The following is a 26,610-nucleotide window of genomic DNA, read 5'->3' on the forward strand; positions in this document are numbered from 1 at the left end:
AGATGATGTCCTGATGAAAGTGGTATCTAAGCTGAGTAGGAATTGGCCAGGTGAAGAGATAGGGAGAGTACCAGGGAACAGCATAGGCAAAGGCTCAGAGGCAAAGAAGGGCCCAGCAGTCTTCGCTGGAAAAACTAAAAGGAGTATCTCTGGAGTGTATAATGCAAGGGATAGAAGGGAGAGATGCTGGCAGAAACTTGTAAGCCATGGTAAGGAGTTTGGATTTTATATCAGGGGCAATGGAAAAATATTAACCGTTATAAGCAGGGAAATGAGATATTCAGATAAATAGGCATTTTAGAAAAAGCCCTCTGGCTGCAGAGTGAGGAATGAATGGGCAAGGCTTGAGTCAGGAAAACTAATTAAAATGTTGTGATGATAAAAGCAAGACCTAGAGGTGGCCTAGGCTCAGATAGGGCAGTTGAAGTATAAAGAAGTGAATGGTTTCAGGAGATATCAAGACGAGAGAAACAGTAAGAGTTAATGATTGATGAGATGTAATGAGTATGAGAGAAGAAAGAAGCAAAGATGATTTTGAGATGAGATGGGGGACACAAAGTCAAGATCAAAGCCTCCTGTTCCCCATTGTGTGGAATAGGAGGTAGGACAGAATGTAATCCCTGCCATAACAGAAATGCAAACATGGGAGAAAAGCGTGAAGGAGTAAGTCCTTAGGGGCAAGGGGCTTGGAAACATCTTCAAGGTTAGGAGGCATTGGAGTTGGATTAAATTTAGCAGGGACTGTTCATTTGGAAAGCTGAAAAGATATTTCCATTCTTCAGTGATGTCAGTCCTATAGCTTGGATCCTTTTCAGTGGCCAGAGGCCTCAGGGCAGGCCAGGCTTTCAGGAAAGAGCACTGATGGTCAAAAGTCAGAGGTACTTCGATCTCTTCATCAGGACCTGGAATTCCTGCCTAAAACGTCTGTGGCTCCATGTAACATTTCTCAATCTGCAGATATTTGAGGTCATGTCCAGGTCTTTGTCAGCTGGGGAATTGCTGCTCTAAAAGCGTACTTAGCGAAAGCCTTGCCAAAGTTGTCAGAAACAAATCACTCTCCCTACCCCCTTAATATTTCCTTTAAAAAAAAAAGAGAGAGAGAGACAAAAGCCAAATTTTGATGTAATTTTTCAAAGCTTTGCATACCAGATTTTGTCTTGGAGTAGAGTTTGACATAACATCAGATCTCCAAGAAGTAAGTGTTGCTCTCAGCCTGGAATCTGAACGGTGACCCTTTCCGCTTCAGCCCTGCTAACCTGAGCCCTGCAATCAGAACTTTCAGCAGCACTGTGAGGGCCCAGAGAGGAGTTATCCGGCTTTTTAAATTGCTAGCCTGGCACATGTGGGATACATCTTTAACCACAAAATATGTTCTCTTTAAGGCCTTTCCTCAATTGTGAAAACTTAAATTTAATAAGGGCCGAGGAAGCCTATAAATCAAACACAATAAAATATTAAATTATGCACCTTACTCCAAGTGGGGTACATATATTTTATCATTGAAAAGTGTGGGTCTGGGTATTCTGGAAATTCTGATTTCTGGGGCAGTCTGGGGGTTGGGGAACAAAGCTGCATTAGTTTTCAATTTATAGAACATGATGTTAGTGATTACATTAACTTAATCTAATATTATTTCCCATATTTAAAGACAGAATGAGAACCTTGTGTTTAGATTGTTGTTGGCTTTAAAAATATAAATGTGAATGTACATGTGTGAGTGTGTGTGTATGTGTGTGCATGCATAAAGAAATAAGGGCCTGGCTGGCTTTCCATATAATAGGCTGAGTTATTAGTCCAGCTGCACATTCTGTGTCTCAGGGGATTAGAAGCGCAGCCTGGAATCTCATTTAATTACAGAGCATTGACTACCATGGACCTCTTGCATCTGGACCCAGGAATAATAGAGAGCATTTTCTCTGAATGGTTTGTAGTGTTCAGGATAGAAACACATGTAGCTCAATTTCTAACATTTGGTTAGGAACAGAAAGCAAAAGTTCACAGATGTTTAGCTCAGCCTATTAAATAATTTTACTAAAGTTCCTTGACTCTCTTCTTTGGAGGCTTAAAAAAAATGGGATTCTATTCTCTCTTAGATGTGGAGGTAAAAGGGCGCAAAATTCCTCAGTTGACCTGTAAATGAACATAATGATAATGCCTACCTCACAGGTTATCATGGGATGCCACCAGATAATGAAAGGGAAAGGACACCAAAAAATGAAAAGTGCTATTCAGTGTTGGTTAAACACTATTTTTACTCATTCATTCCTTTGTGCATTCAAAAAAACTTTTGAGCACCTACTAGTTACCAAGCACTACTTCAGATGAGAGAAATAGAGTAGTGAATAAGAAAGACATGATTTCAGCTCTAAGGCACTTTACATTCTGATGAGGGTAACAGATGACATGATTCTAGAGAGTAATAAATGCTGTGAAAAATATGGAGCAGGATAAAGTGATAGACAGTGGCTATGGGGTTCCTTTGGAAAAGTCCCTTTGAAAATGTAACATTTGAACTGGAGACTGAATGAATTAAATGACAAGAAGCCAGTCATTGGAAGAACATTCCAGAAACAGAGGAAAACAAACACAATGGCCCTACACTGGGCCTGTTTGAGGACAAGAGAAGACTATAGCGGCCAGAGGGTACTGAGGCAGGAGAGTGGTACAAAGTGAGTCTTGAGGGAAAGGCAGTGGCCCAGCAAGTAGGGCCAGCTTTGTAGGCCATGCTAGAGTTTGGACTTTATCATCAGACTTTTGGGAAGGCATTAGAGGATTGTAAGCAGGTAAGGGACATGTTCTGGATTGCATTTTAAAAAGAAAATCATTCTGGCTGCTGTGTGGAAAATGAATGAGAGGTGGGGTGGGGAGTGGCCAGAGTTGTAATGGAGACACCAATTAACAGGCTGTTAAAATAGTTGATGTGAGAAGAATGATGGCTGTATGTGGATGGTTACATGGAGACAGAGGAAAACAGGCATCCCAGTGGACATCGAGCAAGAAACTGCATCCGTGACTAGAGTTCAGGGGAGAGATTTTGGTTAGAATTGTGAATGTGAGGGCCATCAGCAAGCCGAAGGTCAATAAAGTCTTGGGGGCTGACTGTCACAGGGAGAGATTATAGAGGGAGGAAAAGGGGGCCAAGACCCCACTTGGGAATTCCCAAAAATGTAACGGAGGAGGAAAAGCCAGCAAAGGAGCAACCAACAAACAAGGCTGGGGGGAAATTCAGGAAAGTGTGGTGTTCTGGTAGCCAGGAGAAGAAAGTATCATGAGAAGAAAGGCATGGTCCGTAAATCAAATGCAGTTGAAATGAAGAGGAAGATAAGTACGGGAGGAGATCAATGGATGTGATGACCTTGACAAGGGGACTCAAGCCTGATTATAGTAAGCTACAAACAGACTTGAACCTGAGGGAATGTGGAGAACAATTTTAGGCAATTCTTCTGCAAGGTTTTATAGGAAGGATCAAAGAAATGGAACTGGGTCAAAAAATGTTTCTTTTAGTAACTAATATGAGGTACTAGCTACCATGTTTTGCCCACTGTGTGCCAAGCACTATGTACTTTATCTTGTGGCCATTTTAATCCTTAAAATTCTATCAAATAGATATTATACTTTACTTTACATGAGTCAGCTGAGGCAAAGAGATAGATAACTGGCCCAAGACCTTGCAACTAGTAACCAGAAGAGCTAACATTGGAACTGACATCTCTCCCATTTTAAGGCCCCTGTTTTTTTCCATGAACTGCAATGGCTAAGTGCCTAGTCTCACCCACATTCTCCAGTGAAATGGAGGATATTGACTCAATGTGTTAGTTAATATATTCTTTATATGTATTAAACATATCTGATTCCCACTCACTCTGGCCAGTGATCTCATATAACCGGAACTTCAGAGGTGAGGCAGGCCTCAGGACAGTATGAACAGAGGCTCATCAAGGACCCATCTTCCTTCTCTGCGCTCTGCAATCCTCAGCACTGGCTTCATCTTTAGGTTGGTTCCCTTCATGCACACTGGATACCTTCTGGCATAAATATGCCATATGTTCCATTGTTTAAATCCAGAACAGATAGAAAACCTCTTGCATAGAGTATAACCACAGTCTGCTTGAGCCAACTAGGACCATATCCACCCCTTTATCAGTCACTGGGAAATTGTCAGACATGGATCGGCCTAGATGAACCAGAACCTTTCTCAGGAGCTCAGGCTCAAGGGATAAATTGTCAAAATCTGGTTCTATTAGAAAGGGATAGGAGATAGATGTTGGACAGAGAATGCCTAGGGTCTGACTGTGGCTGTAAACCTGTGTAAGTCATCCGTGAAGGGCCACTTTACAGGTGCCCTCCCCACAGGATCTTAGGGAACACGTTAACACAGGCTGGGGAGTTACTAAAAACTTTGTCATATTCCTTTATAAGGTTTCTGAAAAAGGAATTCTGCCACATATGCCCGAGTTTGTTTTTATTTGCTATTTTCTCCCACTCTGAGATCTACAAAATTAACGAAATCTACTCTTTCCATTTTTTCCTTTTCTGCCTCAGTGGAACAGCTTCCCCTCCCACAGCTAGTCCTTAAAATTATGCTTTGACCTCCAACTACATGTTCTAACAAATCCGCTGCAGCTACCCTCGCCAGCTAGCAGCAGCCCCCTTGCTGCTCCTCGGGGGATGGCTTCTGTCCTTAGCTTATCTGATCTCCATGAACATCTTCCTCTTTCTTAAAATATTTTCTTCCTTTGATTTCCATACCATTGTACTCTCCTGGCTTTCCTACTGCATCCCTGTGCTTTCCTCAGGGCCTTCCTCTACCTACCCTGTAAGTGTTCTATCAATCTGAACCTTTGGTCATCTTCTCATTTTACAAGTATTTGCTGAGTAATTCACCCATTGCTGTAACTTCAATCACGATAAATATCAGTGTTCCTTAAACTCTTTTGGACCCCTTTGAGAATCTGAAGAAAATTCTGGACCTTGTCCCTAAGAAAAAATATGCATAAGCACAAATTTTTCTAAACCATTTTAAGAGGCTCATGCTTCACACCATTAATGGATTTTCCAAAAGATTCCTGATCTACACGGCCAACAATTCCCAAATCTTTGTCTCTACTCACCACTCTTGGTCAAGACTCATATATCAAATTGCCTAGTTGATATCTCTAATTGAATGTTCCACCAGCACCATATACTCAACGTGTTTAAAACCTATGATCTTATTCTTACCCTAAGCCTGACTCTTACAGATTTAATATTTTTATCCTCCAATAAGATTTTATATTTTCCCTTATTGGGTCTTGTGCAATTCTTGTTAAGTTTATTCCCAGATATTTTGGGAGTGTTTCTGTTAGAAATGATATATATTTATACCATTTCTATTTCTAGGTGCTTACTGCTAGCACAAAATAAAAGCTATTTTTGTATATTTATCAAATATTCAGACACCTTATTAAATTTTACTAGCCTTTTTACTATAGTTTCTTGGATATTCTAAATATAAATTCAAAGAATTGGCAAAAAGCTAGTTTTTTTTCCCTTTCTAATGTTCATGCTGATTATTTAGTGTTCTCATCTAACTGCATTTGCTAATCTTGCTACTGAAAGTGTGGAATCAGTAGCATGGGCATCATCTAGAAGCCTGGGAAAAATGAAGCATCTCAGCCTCATCCCTGGACCTATTGAATCAGAAGCTGCATTTTTAAAAGATCCCTAGATGATTCATGTACAGTAAAGTTTGAGCAACATTGCTATGGAATACTCAAGACATTATTGAATAACAGTGATGATAGTAGGTAGCATTATCCAGTTCCTGATTTTAATTGAAATAGGCTCTATGTTTCACCAGTTAAGTGATCTTGGTAAATAATTTTTATAACACAAAAGTAAGTTCCTTCTCTTGCTATCTTAAAATTTTTCATTTAGAATGACTACTTATCAACTTTTATATATATGATAATAGTCTTTCTACTCTAATTCAGTTAGTTTAATATAATTCATCATATCAACAAAGGGTATAGTTCATTATACTAACCAAGTATCTTTTGACAATTACTGGATCCTATTTCCTAATACTTTATTTTTTTCTATATCCATAAGCAATTAGTCTCTAGCTTTCTTTATTAGCTTGGGGTATTAAATTATAACTGGTTTTATAAAATAATTTGGGAACTATCTTTATCATCTTTGTCAGTAGACTGGAACAGTAGTTGACAAACCTAGTTTGCACAAGAGTTACCTGGGGAGCTTTAGAGAAGTATTGAAGTTTAGGCCGTGGCTTCTAGAGATTCTGATTTGAGTAGTCTGGGACTCACCAGAAAACAGTATTTTGTAATTAAAACAACAACAACAACAACAATAATAATAATAGCTCCATAGGTGATTCTAATGAGTTTCTAGGACTGAGGAATACTGGTCTAAAATCCTCTAAATAACTTAAGAAGATTAAATACAATTTAAGCATTCTCTTGTCAGTGAGTACTATTTAGTCACCTTCTCAATGTCTTCTATGGTAATTGTTCCATTAAAGTTTCCCATTTCTTTTTGAATGGATTTTAATAAACTATATCTCGCTCTTTATGAGGTTAAGGGCATTTCCTTCTATTCCCATTTTGCTGAGAGTCTTTATTATAAATGGCTATTCAATTTTGTCAAATGCTTTTTCTGTGTCTATTGAGATGATGCTGCAGTTTTTCTTCAGTCTGTTAATATGGTGAATTACACTGATTGATTGTGAACTGTTGAAACAGCCTCTTATGCCTAAGATAAATCCCACTTGATTATGATATATTATCCTTTTTATATATTGCTGGATTCTATTTGTTAATACTTTGTTGAGGGGAAAAAGGATGGAAACTCACCTTTACTGGTCATTCCTCCCTTTCCTTCCCATATGCCTGTTATTGTTTACTTCTCAAATTCTTCAGATAGTTGCTTCATTGCTTTTTGTGCTCTATCCAAATATTCAGTCGGAATCAGTGGAAGAGATGGGCCATGGTATGTTTCCTCCACCTTTATTAGCACCAAAAGTCTGTTACTCTTTTTGTGTGTTTTTTATAAACAGCACATCAATCTGTTAGTCTATATTTAAATGGGCAAATTCAGGCTATTCAGTCACACAGCTCACATTCTTGGTTTTGTTTCATCTTATTTTATGTATATTTTCATTGTACTTTCTTTTTTGTTTTATGTTTTATTTCTGTTGTTTAATTATTCCCTGCCCCCATCTCCTGTGACTTAGGAATACTACAGCAATTTTTCAATTTTTCAAGTGAATAAATATTCACTTTCCCTTTCCTGGGGCTCACAAGCAAGCGTCTTTCATTCAGCTATTACATGAAAAGTAGATACCAACTGTTTTCTCTCCAACAAGGCATTGGTCTTTCATTTCTTTATTCCTTTATCCAATAAGAAAAGCTGTTTAGAACATTCTTTCAACACGTCTTCCCCAAACCAAATGAATCGTTTCCCATGTTTTCATTTCTCTTCTTTTCCTCCTGTTATACACTAGGTTGTACAGAGATTTGGTAGTTCGTTTATTTCCAGACTAGCATTATTTGTTTGTAGTACATGAGCTCTATTCCAGGATCATTGTCTTAGCCTTTGCATTACATGTAATGATTATGCACTTAGATAGATGGGAAGATACTTTATACTCTTTTTGCTTTTCTCCATGTCCTATTTCTTCATCTCTTCTTATCTTGAATCTTGAATTCTCTGTTCCGCCTGATTTCATTTTGGTTATAGTTCACAATTTTTTGGTTATAGTCTCTTTTCAAGTATTTTCCTCAGACTTGATAGAAAGATAATATATTCAGTAATTCTTTGTACATTTGCAAACAATTTTTTATATCCCAATAGATGAATCTCAGAAACCTAATGAGCAAAAGAAGTCAGACACAAAAGAGTACATGCTGGTTGATTCCACCTATAGAAGCTTAAGAATAAACAAAACTGATATATATATATAGAAAGAGAGAGAGAGAGAGATATAGATAGATATGTGATAATGGTTAGAATAATGGTTACTTTGGGGAGAGGAATGAGAAAGTCTACTGGGATGCTGGAAATGTCTGTTTCTTGTTCAATGCGGTGGTTATATGTGTTTATATGTATGTAAAAATCACCAAGCTGTATGCTTAAGATTTTTGTACTTTATTATATATGACATATACCTCAATTTAAAAGAAAACAGGTTTAAAAAGGATGAAAAACATTAATTAATTAATAACTTAAGTATGAAAGAAAATTGAAAAAGAGAACCGAGAATGTCTTTCCTCCATAAAAAGCACCAGACCAAAAACTGGTAAAGGCAATTTCTAGCAAAACTCTCAGGAACAAATATATTTAATGCTATTTAAAATGTTCTGATTTTTAAAAATAAAGAAATAAAAAGATTCCCAAGTCATTCTGCAACATGAAAAAATGACCTCATATTTTTGCCCTTAAACTGGCCAGAACAAAGAAGCATCAAGTACTCACATTCTAAAGAAAGCTGCAAATAGTTGGAGACATCTGGGCTTGTTAGGAGTGGCTGAACTAGTCCTCCTAAACCAATCCTGTCTCCTTCCATTTAGGAGTGGTATAACAAGGGAGAAGCTGAAAAGGCAGCTAGGCCTCCTCACTCTCAACCCTCTCTTCACCTTCCCACTCCCCACCACCCACCCCAGGACCCTTCAGCTACAGGTTAAGCTTGATCTGGAGGGAAACAGATTCACACAATTAAGAATGGACATATTTGACATCTATCCTGTGAGCTCAAGTTACTAGGATCCATAATACTCAATTAGAATTTCCATCAAAGACTGGTCACCATGTAAGTCAACAATCCATGAAAAGATTTTTTTTAATCTATTTAAAAGCCAGAAATCAGTTGGAAAGCATGACATACCAACTGCATGCTACTCTTTTACAGACAATAAACATGAATTTTAAGAAAAATATCAGTGAAGACAAAACCCATATATGTCAATCCGGGTTCCTCCTATTATGGAAAAAGCATCTTCTGTAACTCACTTACATTTCTTCAGTAAGGGGCCAATTTCATTCTTTCTTTTTGAACTCTGTGCAAATGAAATTTGTGAAGCAATCATTGCATTTGCTGGAGCTGAGGGTCTGTTTGCATTTCCATTCATCTCCTCATTGCTGGGTTCTGCATTCAGGCATAGGGAGAAAAAAAGCTAATAGAGCAGCGGGCCTTGGTCTGAAATCAGCAGTGAGAGTATCAACCCACGTAGAAATAGATCTTTTTGTAAAGTTGAATGGGGCTGATAAAGTAATAGATTGTCCTGCTGTGTGGAAGCTATGGGGATGCAGCTAATGGGACTCACACAGGTCCCCAGAACCTACCTAGCAGTTCCTGCAAGAATCTGACAAAAAAAGCAAGCTCTAAGTAAGGTGCTATAGGTAAATTAACCCAATAGGTAAAGTGTGTGTGTGTGTCTGTGTGTGTGTGTCTGTGTGTGTGTGTGTGTGAGTTGGGAGGCAAAATTAACCATTAACACACACTGGTTTGATGTATCCAGCTTCTGTTGCAGGTTCTAGCAATGTTTTAGCAGTCCTTTTGGAAACATGCCCCATGTTTCAACCCTAATCCTGTGGAGAGAACAGGCTGCCAGGAACATAGGGGTGTATATGCCATTAAAATCAATCAACTGCATTGTTAAATTATACAAATATTTCCATGCAGTTATCAACAGAAATGTAATTTTCTGAACAATATCACACAAATAAAACATTTCTGGAGACGCTGCAGAAGTCAAAATGTTCATTTGGAGTCCCCAGTACTTAGACTTTTCTTTGTGAGTTCTAGCTCATTCAGCATCTTAGGAGCCAAGCAGACATATTCTGCAGCTGGAAAGTACCAGGGCAGCTTCAGCATGTCCCCCAGGCTGACCTGTGGCTTTTGGCTCTGTCCCTCCTATCCTGACAGAAAGAATGCACAGGGAATATCTCATTTGGATTTGGGAGGTAAAAGTGGTGGTAAAAAGAGTTGGTAACCATACAATGAGTACGCATCAGCCAAATTAAAGTGTGTGTGTGGTGGGGGGGAGTCACTTGCTCTAAGAGGAAAGAGCAAATAGCTCTTGCTAAGGTATAAAAAACTAATAAATAATTCTCACAGTAAAGCCAAGTGTGCACATGTTACTTCCTTTTGTAGGATTTGTAACCACTTCCTTTAGCTTTTTTCATTGTTAACAAGAATAGAATCCTAAGTTAAATGAAAAGAGCTAAAATGCTAGAATATGGAATCTTGGGCTTACCGAGCTAGCAAGGGGCACTGCCCTTCTGGGAGCCTGGGGTGGTTATACTGTGTGCCTTTCCCTAAACCCCTGAAAGTGCAACTACTGACTCTACCTTATTTCACCTTCTTTCCAGGATATAGGGCTACGTGTGCTTCTCTGGTCCCTGTGTAAAGAATTAGACTATTAGGACATAATGCAGCTCCTCAGTGTAACTCCATGTTAGGTCCTGAAAGAGTCAAACGTTGGGGTATTGAGGAGGCAACCAGGGATAATCCAGGAGATCCTAACACATGCCCCTGTGAGCCATGTCGCAATTAGCTCACAAGCTAAAAGAACTTGAGATTGTAGAGAGCTGGGAACAGTAGGGCAGACTGGGCAGGCTTGGCCTTGCAAAGAATCTGTGAGACAACCTCAACATTCCCTTCCTCTGAAAGGGCTTGGAGACCTGGGGGACATGAAGAACACTAGTAGTCATTCTAGACATTGGGAACTTGGTCTTTCTCCCAACTGCATTTCTTGTCTGGTTGCATCAAAAAATGTAGGGTTGAGGAGGGACCTGAACGTTAGAAGGTACTTTCCAGATAGGAGCAAAGGAGCAGAGCCCAACATCCACGTAACTGTATGCTCTATCACCTTCAGTTGCCCTCTGAGGTGTAGCTACATCCTCACCAATGCAGCATGACCAAACTCAAATTCTGTCATGCGTGACTGTAAGCAACATTGGTAGTATTACTTAGAACTGCTTCTAAGCTAGGGGTGCCTAGGTGGCTCAGTCGACTAAGTGTCTGCCTTCGGCTCAGGTCATGATCCCAGGGTCCTGGGTTGGAGTCCCACATCAGGCTCCCTGTTCAGCAGGAAGTCTGATTCTCCCTCTGCCCCTCCCCCCACTCCTTAACTCTCTCTCTCTCCTTGCCTCCCTCCCTCCCAAAAATAAATAAATAATCTTAAAAAAAACCTGCTTCTGAGCTGATCATGCTGCCCATGGTAGGTATTCAATAAATGTACTGAATGATAATATTCTACCTTAAGTTGTTTCTTATCTCTCACATATGACTGTATCTTGTTTCCCCATTACGATCATAAGCAGGGATGACATGTTACATTTCACCTGCTTTACAGTTCCTCAGAGAGCACCATACACAGAGTGCTCTGTAGGAACACTGAATCCTTAATACTTTTCTGTGCTTACACATAGATGGACATTTTCTATTTATGCTTATTTCTTCATTTACATTATTGAATATAGTGTGACCTTTCAAACTTTCACCTGCAATGACTGCTAGTAAAACACACCAGCCCCTAGGTGGAATTAGTTTTCCTAGTTCTGGTGGAGAGCTGCAAGACACAGAACATATGATCAATTTTATATGATATTTTGATAATTCATACCCTCTTACTGAGAAGAATTACAGCCAAAAAGGAAAAAAAAAAAAGCAGAAATATTGTCCAGTAGGTAAATATAAATTTTCTCTCATTCCTTATATTTATCCATTTTCAAGACCACTTTCCATTTATTTAGTTCTCTTTTCTGAAGTGTTTCTGAGAAAAAATAAAAGCATATTTCCCTTGAGGTAGTCTGTTTGGAATGAATTATTCAAAGGGCAACTCAGCAATGTGTGGGCTTCCATAGGTAACATGGCCATCCACCACTTTAAGGAAACACAATATAAATAAAGCAGTTAGCAGGTAATTACATGCATTAAAGAAAGATTTTCCACTTTCCAGAGGAGAATTACTGCAAGCTCCCACATTGCATTGAACATGAATTTCAACTTTTAAATTCTGATTTGCATAAAACTTTTCATAACAGAGGCATACCTATAACAAGAATTTCTCCTACACCAGGATTTGGCATTGGCCCACACAGACTCCTCAGCTGGAAGCAGATAATGCATTTCAAAGCCTTTTTGGAAATGCCAATCCTACACTGAAAAACCTGTGCGAACTGCGATCTGAAAAGCCAAACCTAAGGATGAACATTATCTGCTAATTATAATGAGGAGGAGCCTGAGGGAGAATCTTCTAATCCGGAGAGATTGCATCTGCATTTGAAAGAGTGATGTCAGACCCTTCTACAGCTGTGACCCTCAGGTCTAAGCCAATCAAAGGCTCAGTGTGCAGCTGGGCTTGGTCATTTGTTCTCCTAGATCTTATCAGGCTTGACTCCTTCTCCCATCAGAACGCCCCTTTCTCACTTGCAGCCTCAATTTTCGTCTATTCACAAATACTCAGAATAGAAAGGAGCTTAAAGGTCTTCTAATCCACCGATTTTGAAACTTGGGTATTGTTTTGTTGTTTTTTTTTTTTAAATCAAGGAATCCTTTCCTTAAATGAAGGCTCCCCCAGAAACCCAAGGTGTAAAACAGAGCCACCTGGATGTGCTGTGCTCACGGAGGGGAGCCGGGCCAGCAGCCCACCTGCAGCACTGACCTGCCCCCCCCCCCCCCCCCAGCTAAAGGCTTCAAGAAAGCGATGCCACTTCCTCCACAGGAGAGTGAGGAAACCGAAGGTTGGATTCCGTGTTTCTCCAGAGGGGCACTGTTGGCATTAGGGCTAAGGGCAGAAGCAGCCTTCCTGTTTTGGACTGATCTGCATGGGAGTCACTGAACTTCCCTAGCTAAGTGCCTATAGTATCCTCGCATACTTCTGTTGACCGAAATCGCTACTGAGGGGGAGTGGTCTGGTTCCACCTGGGCTGAGAATCACATGACCCAGGTGTGATTGGCCCAGCAGCTGGTCAGAGGACAAGGCCAGGGTGAATGCAGGTTCCCTGACTCCAGCCTATTGTTTCCTCTCCAGCTCGTGGACTTTCCTGCCAGCTACAGGTTTTCCTTCCCTTACCCCTTTTGAGCTTCGCCCTAACCATTCAGCCCCTGTCTACTGAAATTTGGCTTCTAGTTGTGCATGAGGCTACCTTACCACACCACTGCCATTGTCGTTCCCAGTGTGGAAGCCAGGCAGGCTCTCCCACCCAAGACTAGAGATTAATGTAGACACAAAAAAGATATCCCCAGCACTTCCTCGGTTTATAGTTAGCACAAACTTAACTCCTGGCCCCATGACAAATGCAGCTTCGCAGTGAGATGTGCTTTTCAGTTCACTAGCCCGGAAGAACTGATTTTTTTTCTTCATGCCAAATTGTATTGTTTGATTCTGGATCATCTATATATTCTCTATAATCTTGATTCTAGTAGATCATTTCTTGGCTGCCATCCTCAGCAAACAGCAAAGGCTTTGGAGTCAAAGACCTCCTGGTTTGATTCCTGTCTCCTCCATTCATCAGCTGGGTGGCTTCCTAAAGGACACCCGGCTTTTCTGAGCCTCAGTTTCCTCATTTGTAAACTGAGGAGAAAACTTCCTTTGCAGGATCCTTGTATGGATTCAATGTGATAATGCACATAGGGTACTTAGCGTTGTTAGTTCCTTGTTAAATGGCTGGTGTCACTGTGAGGATGATCACCTTCACCCTTTCTTCACCTTGGTATAATTTGTTGAATAAAGTAAGTTCCCCTAAGGTGAGTTTCATAAGGTTGTCACATGGAGGTAGCTAAGCACCCTCATTCTAGATGCCCTGCTCACAGTTTCCCCTCGGCTTTCAAGCTTGCCCAGTAATGTGGGCCTATATTGGAGGAGAGTGGTAGACTCCCCTCTTCCTCCTGCAATAAGACATCCCTGCACTCATCCAAGAGATCTTATTTCCCACTGATAGAGGGGCTGGCAAATTTCCAGACCTTTTCAAATGGGTTTTTACCAACAGTCTATCAAGTCTCCAGAGGGAACTATCATGTCTGAGACAGCCAGGATCCTTTTATTACTGACAGTTAGAGCTGTGTGGTTGAAATCATTTTTGACAAGAAAAAAACAGGCTCAAGTACAACGAAAGCACAGACCGTCCACAGTGACCAATTTTCAAAGTTCAAAATCTGCACGAGTGCTTAATTATGCCACACAAAAAAGAATTTCCTTCCAAGTTTCATGTAAATTTTTGTCTTTTGCACTCAGTGCTCAAAAACCAGTTGAACAATTTCAAAAATCACAGCTATTAAGTCATCTAAACCAAACACATTGTTCTGAGATATTTGCCAAAAGTTGTTTCCGCACACAATTTGCTTTGCTGAATCAATTAGTTTTTGCAAAGTTTTATTTGTGTAGAACATTTGTTAGATGCCTGTTTAAAACCTACCCATATGGTTAGTGTTTTAAACAATATGTACAGATGTTAAGTGTGTATATGAGAAAGTATGCTTTATTGAAAATAGCTAAGACCCAATAAATCATAACAAATTCAATATTACATTCCATGTTGGGATTCTTTTGATGAACAGATTAAGCAGCTCTTCTTAATAGAGAGCCTGCATGTGTTTCTGAGGAAATTTTGCCCAAGGAAAGACTGGTGCGGATTCCCTAGCTACATTTCCTTGTTCCTTTTATTCTCAATGAAACAATAATTATTCAATTAATCTTGTCAACAAGTGGAGGCTGGTTTCATTTCAGTTGTTTACTAATTATTATTGGGTAGATCTTAGGATCCTTGAAAATGTTGTCCAATTGCGACAAACTACTAATGAAGCAAGACTTGGTTAATTAGGGAATAAGAGCAATTAGCTTGTCAGCAGTTAATTCCAACAGTCCCTAGAGAAATGCTACATTTAGGGATACGTACCACAGGAGCTATTGACCTCTAAACCTTCCTCCTTTTCTGTCACCGCTGTTTAATGGAAAGTCACTTATTTTGTCAGGCTAATAACTGAGATAATGAAGTAGCCTATGGCTCCAACTTGCTACTCTGTTTTTCTCTTGCTAATTTTAGAAAGTTTAAAAATAGATGAATGGATCTATTTTGGACATCATTAAAAAAGGAAAACCAAGGTGGGACTTCACAGAATCCATTGAGGCCTGCTGACCACCCCCAAAGTTATCTGGATCTCATTAGTCCCACAGAGCCTTCTCTGCCAAGAAAAGTTGGTTGTGAAATTTTTAAATTAAAAGGCTTTTGAATCACAGACCTGTACCTCTGAAACAAATAATACATTATATGTTAAAAAAAAAAAGAAGATAGTAGGAAGGGAAAAATGAAGGGGGGGAAATCGGAGGGGGAGACAAACCATGAGAGACTATGGATGCTGAGAAACAAACTGAGGGTTCTAGAGGGGAGGGGGTGGGGGGATGGGTTAGCCTGGTGATGGGTATTAAAGAGGGCATGTACTGAATGGAGCACTGGGTGTTATATGCAAACAATGAATCATGGAACACTACATCAAAAACTAATGATGTAATGTATGGTGATTAACATAACATAATAAAAAAAAAAAGGCTTTTATGATCCAAACCAGTTTTGTTTGAAAATTTGGTTTAACGGGATGAGGGAAGATGATTCTGAAAGATAGTCTCTTGTTTCCGCATTTACTGACAAAAACTATCCTTAAAAAACAATGGTACTTGGTAATTCATTCGTAGCCTTTTGTGTGTGTGTGTGTGTGTGTGTGTGTGTGTGTGTGTGTGTGTGAGGGAAAGGTAGTTGAGGCTGGGATGAGGTTTACTTATCATAATAGATCTTTAAAAATATCTTAGGACAACTTGACAAACTTTACCGAAGAGTAATCATTTTTTTTTTAAGATTTATTTATTTTAGAGAAAGCACAAGCGGGAGGGGCAGAGGTAGAGGAAGATAGAGAATCCCAAGTAGACTCCATGCTCAGCATGGAGCCCAACTCAGGGCCCTATCCCACGACCCCCAAGATTACGACCTGAGCCAAAACCGAGAGTTGGGCACTCATCCAACTGCGCCACCCAGGCACCCCTCAAAGAGTAATAATTTAAGTCGGGATGATTGTTCTAATCTTGGACCTCCCAGTTTCAGGGTAAATTCTCTGAGGAATATTCCCTCTACATCTAGACTGTAGCTGAATCTGGCTGAGACTCAGACTGAGATATTTCACTGAACCAATTTGCTGTTTCCTGTCTCCCCATTCTTCCAAAAGGCTGGGATGGGAAAGTGTCAGCCCTGCCTCCTGGAAGATCAGTCACAGGCCATGTTCTCTCTTCCCCATGGCATGTTTCAGAACTTCACTTAACTACTTTTACTTTTCTCCTTGGGAGCAAAGGATATGACAGTAACATAGAAGTGGAAATGAAAACAAGAACAACTAATACCATCTCGTCATGTAGTTTTGCTGAGGTTGTCACCAATATTAAAGGTAATGGTGTTAACCTTTATTGGAATTTGAGGGGCCCAATAAATAGCTCCCCCTTTTCCCGTCCTGAGTTTTGAACCAAATAAGAAATAAGACAAAAGGGTAAGATGGGGAGGAGCCCATCTTATCTTGATTTTAAATTGATAAGAGTTTAATTCAGATTGTAGTACATTCTCAAGGGAAACTACGTCAGTATTTTAAAGAAGTAAACAAAATGTAATACTATTTTAAACATCAGATGAGAGATGTGGTTGCTATCAGAATAGGGCTTTTATCACAGGTAAGCAGGCTTCCTAACAGGACTAGCCCCTAGAATTAGAAAAACTTACCCACCCAGTGTCTGGACCAGCAGACATCATGTGGAAAAACTGCCCACGTGAGCAGGAGGTGTGCTCCTGCTGGTGGCTGCACACTGCAGAGGAAAGAGCTGACTGTGTATGTCCAGCTTCTCTTTCTAAACTCAGTAATCAGATTAAGTCACTCCTCCTCCAAGGGAGCAGTAAGGAAAGGCAAGAATACAGGTGTGTTTCCTAAGTAGGATTCCCTCCATCTGAGTAGGGAAGAATTTTTCCTTTTAACAGATGTTGCAGACATTGGTGTTCTATATGATGACATTTTAAATTTCATTACAAAATTAAGAGTACAGTAAAATTTGAATTAAATGTCATTAATTTAAATTCTAACGTGATTAACAACTTTTGCATTGTCAATAAGCAAAGAATCTATAAAGCACATCAGCAGTGTCTATAGAAGTTTCAAGGGACTATTTTGATTTCTTAAGAGAGTGTTCTAATTTTAAGACATTTCAAAATAAATAAAAAAGGGACCATACTAATTATAAAATATTGTTATCTGTTGATGTATCTCACATAGCATATGTATTTTTTTCTTGTCAGAACAGTGGGTATGAGGAACAAAACCAACTCAATTATTTTTATTTTACTTCTTGATATGCACATTTTCTACCAATATGCTCTACCCTTCAGTATACTGAGGGTAAAGAAAGACTGAAAGGAAAAGGAGCTATGGGCTGCCTTATCCTTCCCTTTCCTTTTATGTCATCATTTTTAGCATAAGTGATTGACTAATACAGGGGGATAATACAAATAAGAGAAGATGCAATAGGGTTCCCTGGTATTTGTATGTCTTAGAACACTATTGCTTTCCTCCTGCATTTGAAATAAATTCTGGGTTTTTTTTTTTTTCATTTGTTTGTTCGTTTGTTTGTTTTAGAGAGAGAGCACACGCACACGAGCAGGGAGAGGCAGAGGGAGAAGGAGAGAGAAAATCTTACAACCCTGAGATCATGACCTTAGCCAAAATCAAAAGTCAGATGCCTAACCGACTGAGCTACCCAGGTGCCCCAAAACAAATTCTGGTTTGAACAGAAGGCTTGGTCTTTGGGGGCTGTTATAGTACACCACATAGCCTGTTATCCAGTCCTAGATGTAACATGCTTACTTTGTACTTGCTTTCAGTGTTGCTCAACTCTCATGCATTGTGGGTTCACCCAAATTCCATGCTCATGAGGATATTGTGCATCCTGTCTGCAAATGGGGCAGCTGGGAGAAGAGGGAGCTATAGTACACATACCTTCTCTGCTCAAATGCATGCTTTATTGGTCCATCAGACTTCATGTATGAAACACAAGTTCAAAGACAAAATTACTAAGAATTTCAAAATAGAGATAGCAGAGAGATAAACCAAGTGTGGGGCACTTTCTAGCACAGGGGTCTGTGCAATGGCACAGGTCACATGCCCAGGAAGCCAGTTCTGGGTAGAAGGTTGGACCTAAGGGAATACAGGCCACAGAAGGGAAGGCTGAATTCCAGGATAGTGAACTGAAAATGAGGAACAGGGGGTGGAACAAGCCCTAATTCTTGCTTTAAGCAATTGCTCTCACTTTCACCAGGAAGTAAGAGTACCAACAACAAATGGGCCTTGTACCAAGAGAACACCAGGCTGCAGGCTATTGCTGGCAAGAGTATGAGAGGTGACTTACCCCTCAATAAATGCAAAGTAATTCTTCTTAAGTTGTTATTCAGCATTTTATGGACCCAATTTAGCCTTTGTGCTAAATTACCTTCCACTAAGCACAAAAGTATGTGAATTTTTGTTTCATTTTTGTGGGCATCTGGCAACAACCAGTCTGGTTAAATAAAAGTTTATTATAATTTTTCAACTGACTTAGTAAAATTGGTATAAATATGTAGGTTTGGTAAATTAAACAGCTTTCAAAGTCCTTTAAACTCATTACATTTGCAACCACTTTAGAATTTACAAAGTGCTTTTTACCTACAGAATCCCCATTTAACCCCCATAATAACCCTGTGAGGTAGAATAGGCAGACATTATTATCCCTGTGTATGGGCATGTTTACCAGACCTCTGAATTTAATTCCATGAACCTCCATCTCTCCATGCCTTCAGCTGATTGGAAAGGTGGAAGCTTTTAATGCAAGGAAAATCAGACCGTAAGCTAGACAGCGAAGGTCCTTGTGCTACCAGACTCTAAAGATGAGCTGAGTCAATTGGGTATATCTCTCAGCAGAGGTAAGGTAATTTGTCCAATACAGACCCCTTTAGACAGCTCATAACTTGTCTCAACATTTCTAAAACAGATTTGTTGAGACATTTTCTCAAATTGCCTCTTTCTCATTCTTTTCCATCTTTGTAAAAGGCACTTCCATCCACGTATTTGCTCGGCCAATGCCAAGGAGTTAGCCTTGAGTGCTCCTTTTCCTTGCATCCAATCTATCAGCCAGCTCTACCAGTTCTATTGATAAATTCAGTCTATCCGCTTCTTTTCATCACCGTTACCCACCGCCTGGTCCAAGCTACATTCAGTTCTTGCCTCATTTTGCAATAGCCACAAAGCTGGTCTCCCTGCTTCCGTTCTTGATCCATTTTAATCCAGTTTCTACACAATAACCATTTATAGAGCTTTATAAAATGTAAATCAAACCATTTATATGCTTAAAAATTTTCAGAAGTCCTTCATAGTTCAGGAACTCATTGCCCGGACTTCCAAGGGTCTGCATGATCTGGAATTTGCATCCCTCTGCAAACCTGACTCATAGCAATCTCTTCAGCCACACTGGCCTTCTGTTAGTAACTGGAGCCCATCAAGCTCTCTCCCCCTTGGGGCTTTTGTGCTTGCTAGTCCCTCTGCCTGGAATGTTCTTCTGCCAACCCTTTGCAATGCTTATTTTTGAAACCATTTTTGCGGGGATTGGTTTAAATGTCACCTCTGCCGGGAGGTGGAGATCAATGATCTCCACATCTGAAGTGATTCTCCACCCCCAGTTATGTATGCCCTACCCAGCTCCTATTTATTCCCCTCACAGAATGTATCACAGTCTCTTATTTATTAATGACTTAGCTTATTTACTGAACTTTCCCCCATCAAAATGTAAGTTTCATGAGGGCAAGGACTTGTCTAAATTATCATTGTGTCCCTAGCACATAGAACAGTACCTGGAATATAATAGGCACTTAATGATTTTTTATTTAAATGAAGAATAGGAGGAAGCCAAATGGATATATCAAAGTCGCCTGAGGTAGTGGAGACTGGGGCAACCTGACATACATCGAAGACTATGTACACGTAGTGGAAATAAAAATTATGTATAAATAAAGGAGAAAGGGGACATGAACAGGATTGCAGAAATGAGCCAAAATCTGAAAAAGAATGAATACAGGCCCTAGAGCTGCCTTCAGTGAGAACAATGTCCTAGTTCTTAACTCAGCACAGGTGTGTCCTAACTCTTTTTACCAGACACTAATCAAAGTCCCAAGTTTTTTAAATTAGAAAACTGAAGGCAATTCTGCAGTATTGTCTTCTATTGCTGTGGTTTTCATCAAGATTCTTTTAGCTACAAGTAACAGATATATAATTCAAGCTAGTGTGAAGAAAAAGGGGACTTTTATCAACTTGTAAAACTAGGAACTCTAGGGACATAGTTGGTTTAGGCATGGCTGAACCTAGAAGCTTAAATTATATCATCTTCTCTCTCTCTTTCTTTTTCGATCTCCTTCTCTCTGGATATACAGATTAGATAGATAAGATAGATGATAGATGATAGATAGATAGATAGATAGATAGATAGATAGATAGATAGATAGATAGATAGATATAGATAGATAGATAGATGTAGATATCCATCCCCATTTCTTAAACTTGCTTCCCTCGGTGCTACAGAGTCACTCTTAGACAAGTTCTCACCTTTTGGAAGAAAACATGGCCATAGTCATACCCAAACCCACATTCTTACAACTCTTGATCAAGAAGGGAGGGATACTCTCCCTCTCCCAATGAATTTCACAGGACTCTTTTACCTGACTCAGTTTGTACAAGTCCAGAAGGCTAAGTCACTGTGAATGGTCATCCTAGATGACTTGTCAAATCTTTTGGCCAGCAAGCCAGCCATAGTGACAAACAACCCATGAAGACCACATGGAATGGGTGACGTGTGGCTTCCCCAAGGAGGAGAAGCTGTCAGACAAAAATGACACATCTACTCCTATACTCCACCCGCCTCCCAAATACCTTACAATTCCCTGCACACGCCATTCTCTTCTATATGACAAGGGTTTGTATGTGCCCCTGCCTTAGATTCCCTTCTCTCTCAGCTGCCTGGTGAACTCAGGATGAGATGTTTATTCTAAGAGTACTCCATGCGCACTTCCGTGACAGCCAACTCACTGCCCTGTGTTCTTGATCTTTGTTTACATGTGTCTTTCTTTGTCAGACTGTGAGAGTCTTGATTTTAGGGACAGTGAATCATTGCTCAACATAATAGGTGCTCCATAAACAAATGGATGTGTGACTATTTCACATGCAAAGGTCACACAACTAATGGATTCTTCAAAACTTGTGTGGCATTATAATTAGACAAGACATAGGGAGCTGTGACTTTTTCAGCTATTGCAGGAAATGCCTTAATTCAGGAATTAATGTTGAAGAGAAGCAAAACAGTTCTCCACTGAATAAATACAAAAGGCCTTAGGTCATTCCACTGAAGTAACTTGCACCACTGGAGTTCTGATAACTCAGGGAACTTTTCGATTCTTGAGCTCTTTTCACAGCCTTTCCAACAATCAATATTCCAAGCAAGCATGTATCCAGTGTGCACTTAGTGGATACAAAATAGGAGTCTGACTGCACCAGTGACCAGGACAGAAAGATATGATACATGTCCCCTGACATTGAGGAGATATAGTCAATAAAGGGGTCAGGCACAGCAGCCTATGTGATCCTTTAAGATCAGGTAAATCATGTCACCCTTCTGTTCAAGACTCCAGTGGTTTCCCTTCTCACTTGTTATCTCCAGACTTCTTACGACCTACAAGGCCCTCATTTAGTGGCTTTCTCCTACCTTTCTGACCTCATTTTCCACCACTTAAGTACAACCAGCTTCCTGCCTCAAGCCCTTAAACTATTTCTCTGCCTGAAACACTCTTCCCCAAATATCCATAGTTCAATCCCTCACTCCCTTTAGATCTCAGCTTAAATGCTTTAACGAAAATTGAATTAAATTAAATTAAAATATAAATAAGTGCTTTCTTTTTTTAAAAGTTCTTTTTTAAATATTTTATTTATTTGAGCAAAAGAGAGAGAAAGCGAGAGAGAGAGAGAGAGAGAGAGCACACACACACACACACACACACACACGCACAACAGGGGGAGGGGCAGAGTAAGAAGGAGAAGCAGACTCCCCGCTGAGCAACGAGCCCATCCCAGGACCCTGGAGATCATGACCTGAGCCCAAGGCAGCTGCTTAACCAACTGAGCCACTCAGACACCCCAAATGAATGCTTTCTTAACAAGAAGGACTTTCCTGTCCAAACTATCCACTACCCAGTTCCCAGCACCATTCCCAAACCCCTGCACCTGACTCTTCTTTTTCAAGCACTTACTGCTAACTGATACATGTTTGTTTTTTTATAGTATCTCCCTCTCTCTCTCTTATACACATGATCATAAGCTCCATGAAATAGGAATTTGCAGTTTTATTCATATTCAACAAATAGTTGTTGAGTTAATGAGTGAAGAAGTACTTTAATACAAACTTTTTCAAAGTATACTGTACACAATTATAACACTTATTCTCTTAAAACTGCACGGGTGATACCTTTTACAAATGAGAACTGAATCCCAGTGTTTATTTAGGGCCTGCCTGTAGCTGGTGAGGCTATTTTTAATTTCTAGAGAACCATTAAAACCAGGACACTGAACTAGATGATGTGAAGGGCTCATACAGGGTTAAAATAAGATTCAGACTTTAAGGAGACTTTGGCCTAGTAGAAGAGAGAAAATCCACACCTGATCATACAAATGTAGTTAGCAACAGGAGTCCAAAGACAGAGCATGTCATGAAGGCTCAAAAGAGAGAGAGAATTCTTGCAGGGAGGATCAGAGAAGATTTGAAGGATGAACTGGTGTTTCAGTTAGGAAGTAAAGAATAGGTAGACAAGTGGGAAAGATGATTATCCACAGAAGAGACTTAGAAAACAAAGCTATGAGATCACAGGAGAAAGTCTGGTCTCCCTTGACGAACACTACTGGGTGTGCAGGAGGAAAAGATAGAACGATCCACTGAAGTCGTAGGAGCCTGTGAATATACTGGGTAGTTCAGGCTGAGGGAGGCAGGTGTGTAAACCTGTGCTCAAATCCAAACAGGGCCTCGTGGACAAATCGAACATTTTTGAAACTGGTTCTTTAGCAAAATTCAAATATCACTACCTCTGTATCAGAGTTCCAACAAAATAACGTATTTGAAAGCACTGCCACATGTTACATTTCACTAACACAGTTTTTTGTTTGCTTATTATTGAGAAGATATTGTCTAGTCATGGAAACAATTTGAATGAAGGAATGACACAATTAGAGCTTTTCCTTATTATCAAATTACCTGACAAATCTGGTGTGATTCGGTTTTCTCTTGACCAGGTGTTTTTGAAATGCCGAAGATAGTGTTGGCACCACACCATTCCCCTATATGTCAACCGAAGACATAACGATAACGTTAGCCTCTTTTTTATACATAGGCCACAGGATGGAGTATCTAAATTTAAACATTAAGAAAAAATCTGAAAAAGTTGTGAGGTGGGAGAGCCTGACTGCGGGTGTGATGCTGCCGCCTCCGTGCGACAGCTGTGCGACTTGGCACAGGACACTCTACTTCTCTGGGTCCAGCGGTCGGTGCTGTGAGACTTAAATAAGATAATGCGTTTCAAGTACTTAGTATAGAGCCTGGCATATAAGAAGTACTCAATGCATACTAGCTATTGTAATGTCATTGAAGTTCTCTGAGATCCCAGCCTGATGAGGATATAAAACTTTGTAATTTGGTTTTCTTGCTCTCTGTTAACAATACAACCTCTAAAAGTTGGAGTTTTGAACAGTAATAAACTCTCATAAGTTTGAAAGATATGAAAAATTAGACTTCAGGAATGCCTGGGTGGCTCAGTTGGTTAGGCGTCTGCTTTCGGCTTGGGTCGTGATCCCCGGATCCTGGGATCGAGTTCCGCATCAGGGAGCCTGCTTCTCTCTCTGCCTGCCACTCCCCCTGCTTGTGCTCACTCGCTCTCTCTCTCTCTGACAAATAAATAAATAAAATCTTAAAACAAAAAAGAAAAATTGGACTTCTTCTAATTAAAGACTTTTGTGTATCAAAGGACATTGTCAAGAAAGTGAAAAGACAACCTATAGAATAAGAGAAAATGTTTGCAAACCATACATCTGATAAAGGTTTAATATCCAAAATATATAATGAATTCTTACAAATCAATGACAAAAATACAAATAACCTGATTTTAAAATGGACAAAAGACTTGAATAGATATTTCTCCAAAGAAGATATACAAATGACCTACAAGCACACGAAAAAATACTCAACGTCATTAGTCATTAGAGAAATGGCAAATCAAAACCACAATGAGATACCACTTCATACCCACCAGGATGGCTATAAAAATTAAAAAACACACAACACACACACACACACACACACACACTCACACACACAATCCCCAGAAAATAACAAGTGTTGGTAAAGATATGTACCTTGTTGGTAAGAATTTAAAATGATTCGTCTGCTGTGGAACACAATTTGGTGATTTCTCATGAAGTTAAACATAGAATTACCATAGGATCCATCAATTCCACTCCTAGGTACATACCCAAAAGAATTGAAAACAGGGGGGCACTTGGGTGGCTCAGTCAGTTAAGTGTCTGCCTTCGGCTCAGGTCATGATCCAAAGGTCCTGGGATCGAGTCCTGCATTGGGCTTCCTGCTCATTGGAGGGCCTACTTCTCCCTCTCCCCTGCTTATGTGCTCTCTCTCTCTCTAATAAATAAATAAAATCTTTTAAAAAGAATAGAAAACAGGTACTCAAACAAATACATGTACATACATGTTGATAGCAATGCTATCAAACAACAACCAAAAGATGGAAACAGCCCAAATATCCATCAACTGATGGTTGGATAAACAAATTGTGGTATATATATGCAATGGAATATAATTTGGCCATAAAAAAATAAAGTATGATACGTACTACAATGTGGTTGAACCTAGAAAATATGCTAAAGTGAAAGAAGCCAGACACAAAAGATCACATACTGTATGATTCCATGTATATGAAATATCCAGAACAGGTAAATTCAAAATAGAGACAGAAAGGGGATGGATGGTTGCCGAGGCTGGGAGAATAGGGGAATGGGGAACAGCTGTTTATGGATATGGGGTTGTGAAAATGTTTTGCAACTAGATAAAGACAGCAGCATAACAACACTGTGCATATTCTAAATGCCGCTCAATTGTTAATTTTTAAGTAGCTAATTTTGTTATGTAAATCTTATTTCAAAAATATATGAAAATACAGTGCTTCTTTTGTAAGGATATTAGCATTACGGCCTTTCCTCACGAATCGCTCCTGTTTTATACACCTGCAGCATCTGTCTCCTCCATCTCAGCATGCTAGTCCTTGCGTTCTATCAGTTTACATACACACCTACTACAGGGGTCAGTAAACTATGACCCATAGGACAGATTTGGCCCCCTGTCTGTTTTTGAGTGGCCCACAGCTAAGAATGGTTTTTTATGTTTTTAAATGGTTGAATAAAATCAAAACAAGAATATAACACCTGAAAATTATATGAAATTCAAATATTAGGAGCGCCTGGGTGGCTCAGTCATTAAGCGTCTGCCTTCAGCTCAGGTCATGATCCCAGGGTCCTGGGATCAAGCCCCGCATCAGGCTCTCTGCTTGGCGAGAAGCCTGCTTCTCCCTCTCCCACTCCCCTTGCTTGTGTTCCCTCTCTCGCTGTCTCTCTCTGTCAAATAAATAAATAAAATCTTTAAAACCAAAACAAAAAAAAATAAATATTAGTGTCCATTCATAAGGTTGTATTAGAACATGGTCACTCTTACCCTTTTATGTATTGTCTATGGCTGCTTTCATTCTACAGTGGCAGGGTTGAAAAGTTAACAGCAGAAATTATGTAGCCAGCAGAGCGAAAATATTTATCATTTGCTCCTTTACAGAAAATGTTGTTGACCCCTAAACTACTAGATTATAAACCTCTATGGGTGGGGGGTGGTCTCCCAAGCACCCAGCCTTATAGGCATCTATTCTAGAGGTTTGATAAATGTCTCTTGCTTTAACACCACTGTATATGTTTTAGTATTCAAATGTGTGCCATGTGATTCCTGCTTCTATATGCTAATAAAATTGAAAGCACTAATTTCTTTATATTTCTACAAAATTTGACACTTACTTAGTTTGATACTTAGCATATGAATTGTACAAAAGATTTTTTTAACAGAAACTCCATGCTGCAATAAGAATTTATCATTCCCAAAAAGAGAAGTAATTTTGCAGTCTTTTAAAAAATATATAAAATAGTTGTTCATGTTGAAATCTTGAAAATTACACTAATGTACCATTCAAACTTTAAATGTCAGTACATAAAACTATGTTAGTTTTCTAGCACAAAAATAAATTAAGGATTAAAAAGTTCTGATCCCTAGTATTGCTTCTCTTGGGGATAAATTCAGAACTAGTATAGTATTAGTTTTTAAAAACTTCTAGGTTTAATATTTAACTTACTGGGACAAATGGAGTTTTATAACCAGTTTCACAGTTTTAATATAGGTGAAGTGAGAATATAGGTAA

This window comes from Phoca vitulina, unplaced genomic scaffold (genome assembly GCF_004348235.1).
Source record: "Phoca vitulina isolate PV1807 unplaced genomic scaffold, GSC_HSeal_1.0 scaffold4, whole genome shotgun sequence".
In the NCBI taxonomy this organism is placed as follows: Eukaryota; Metazoa; Chordata; class Mammalia; order Carnivora; family Phocidae; genus Phoca; species Phoca vitulina.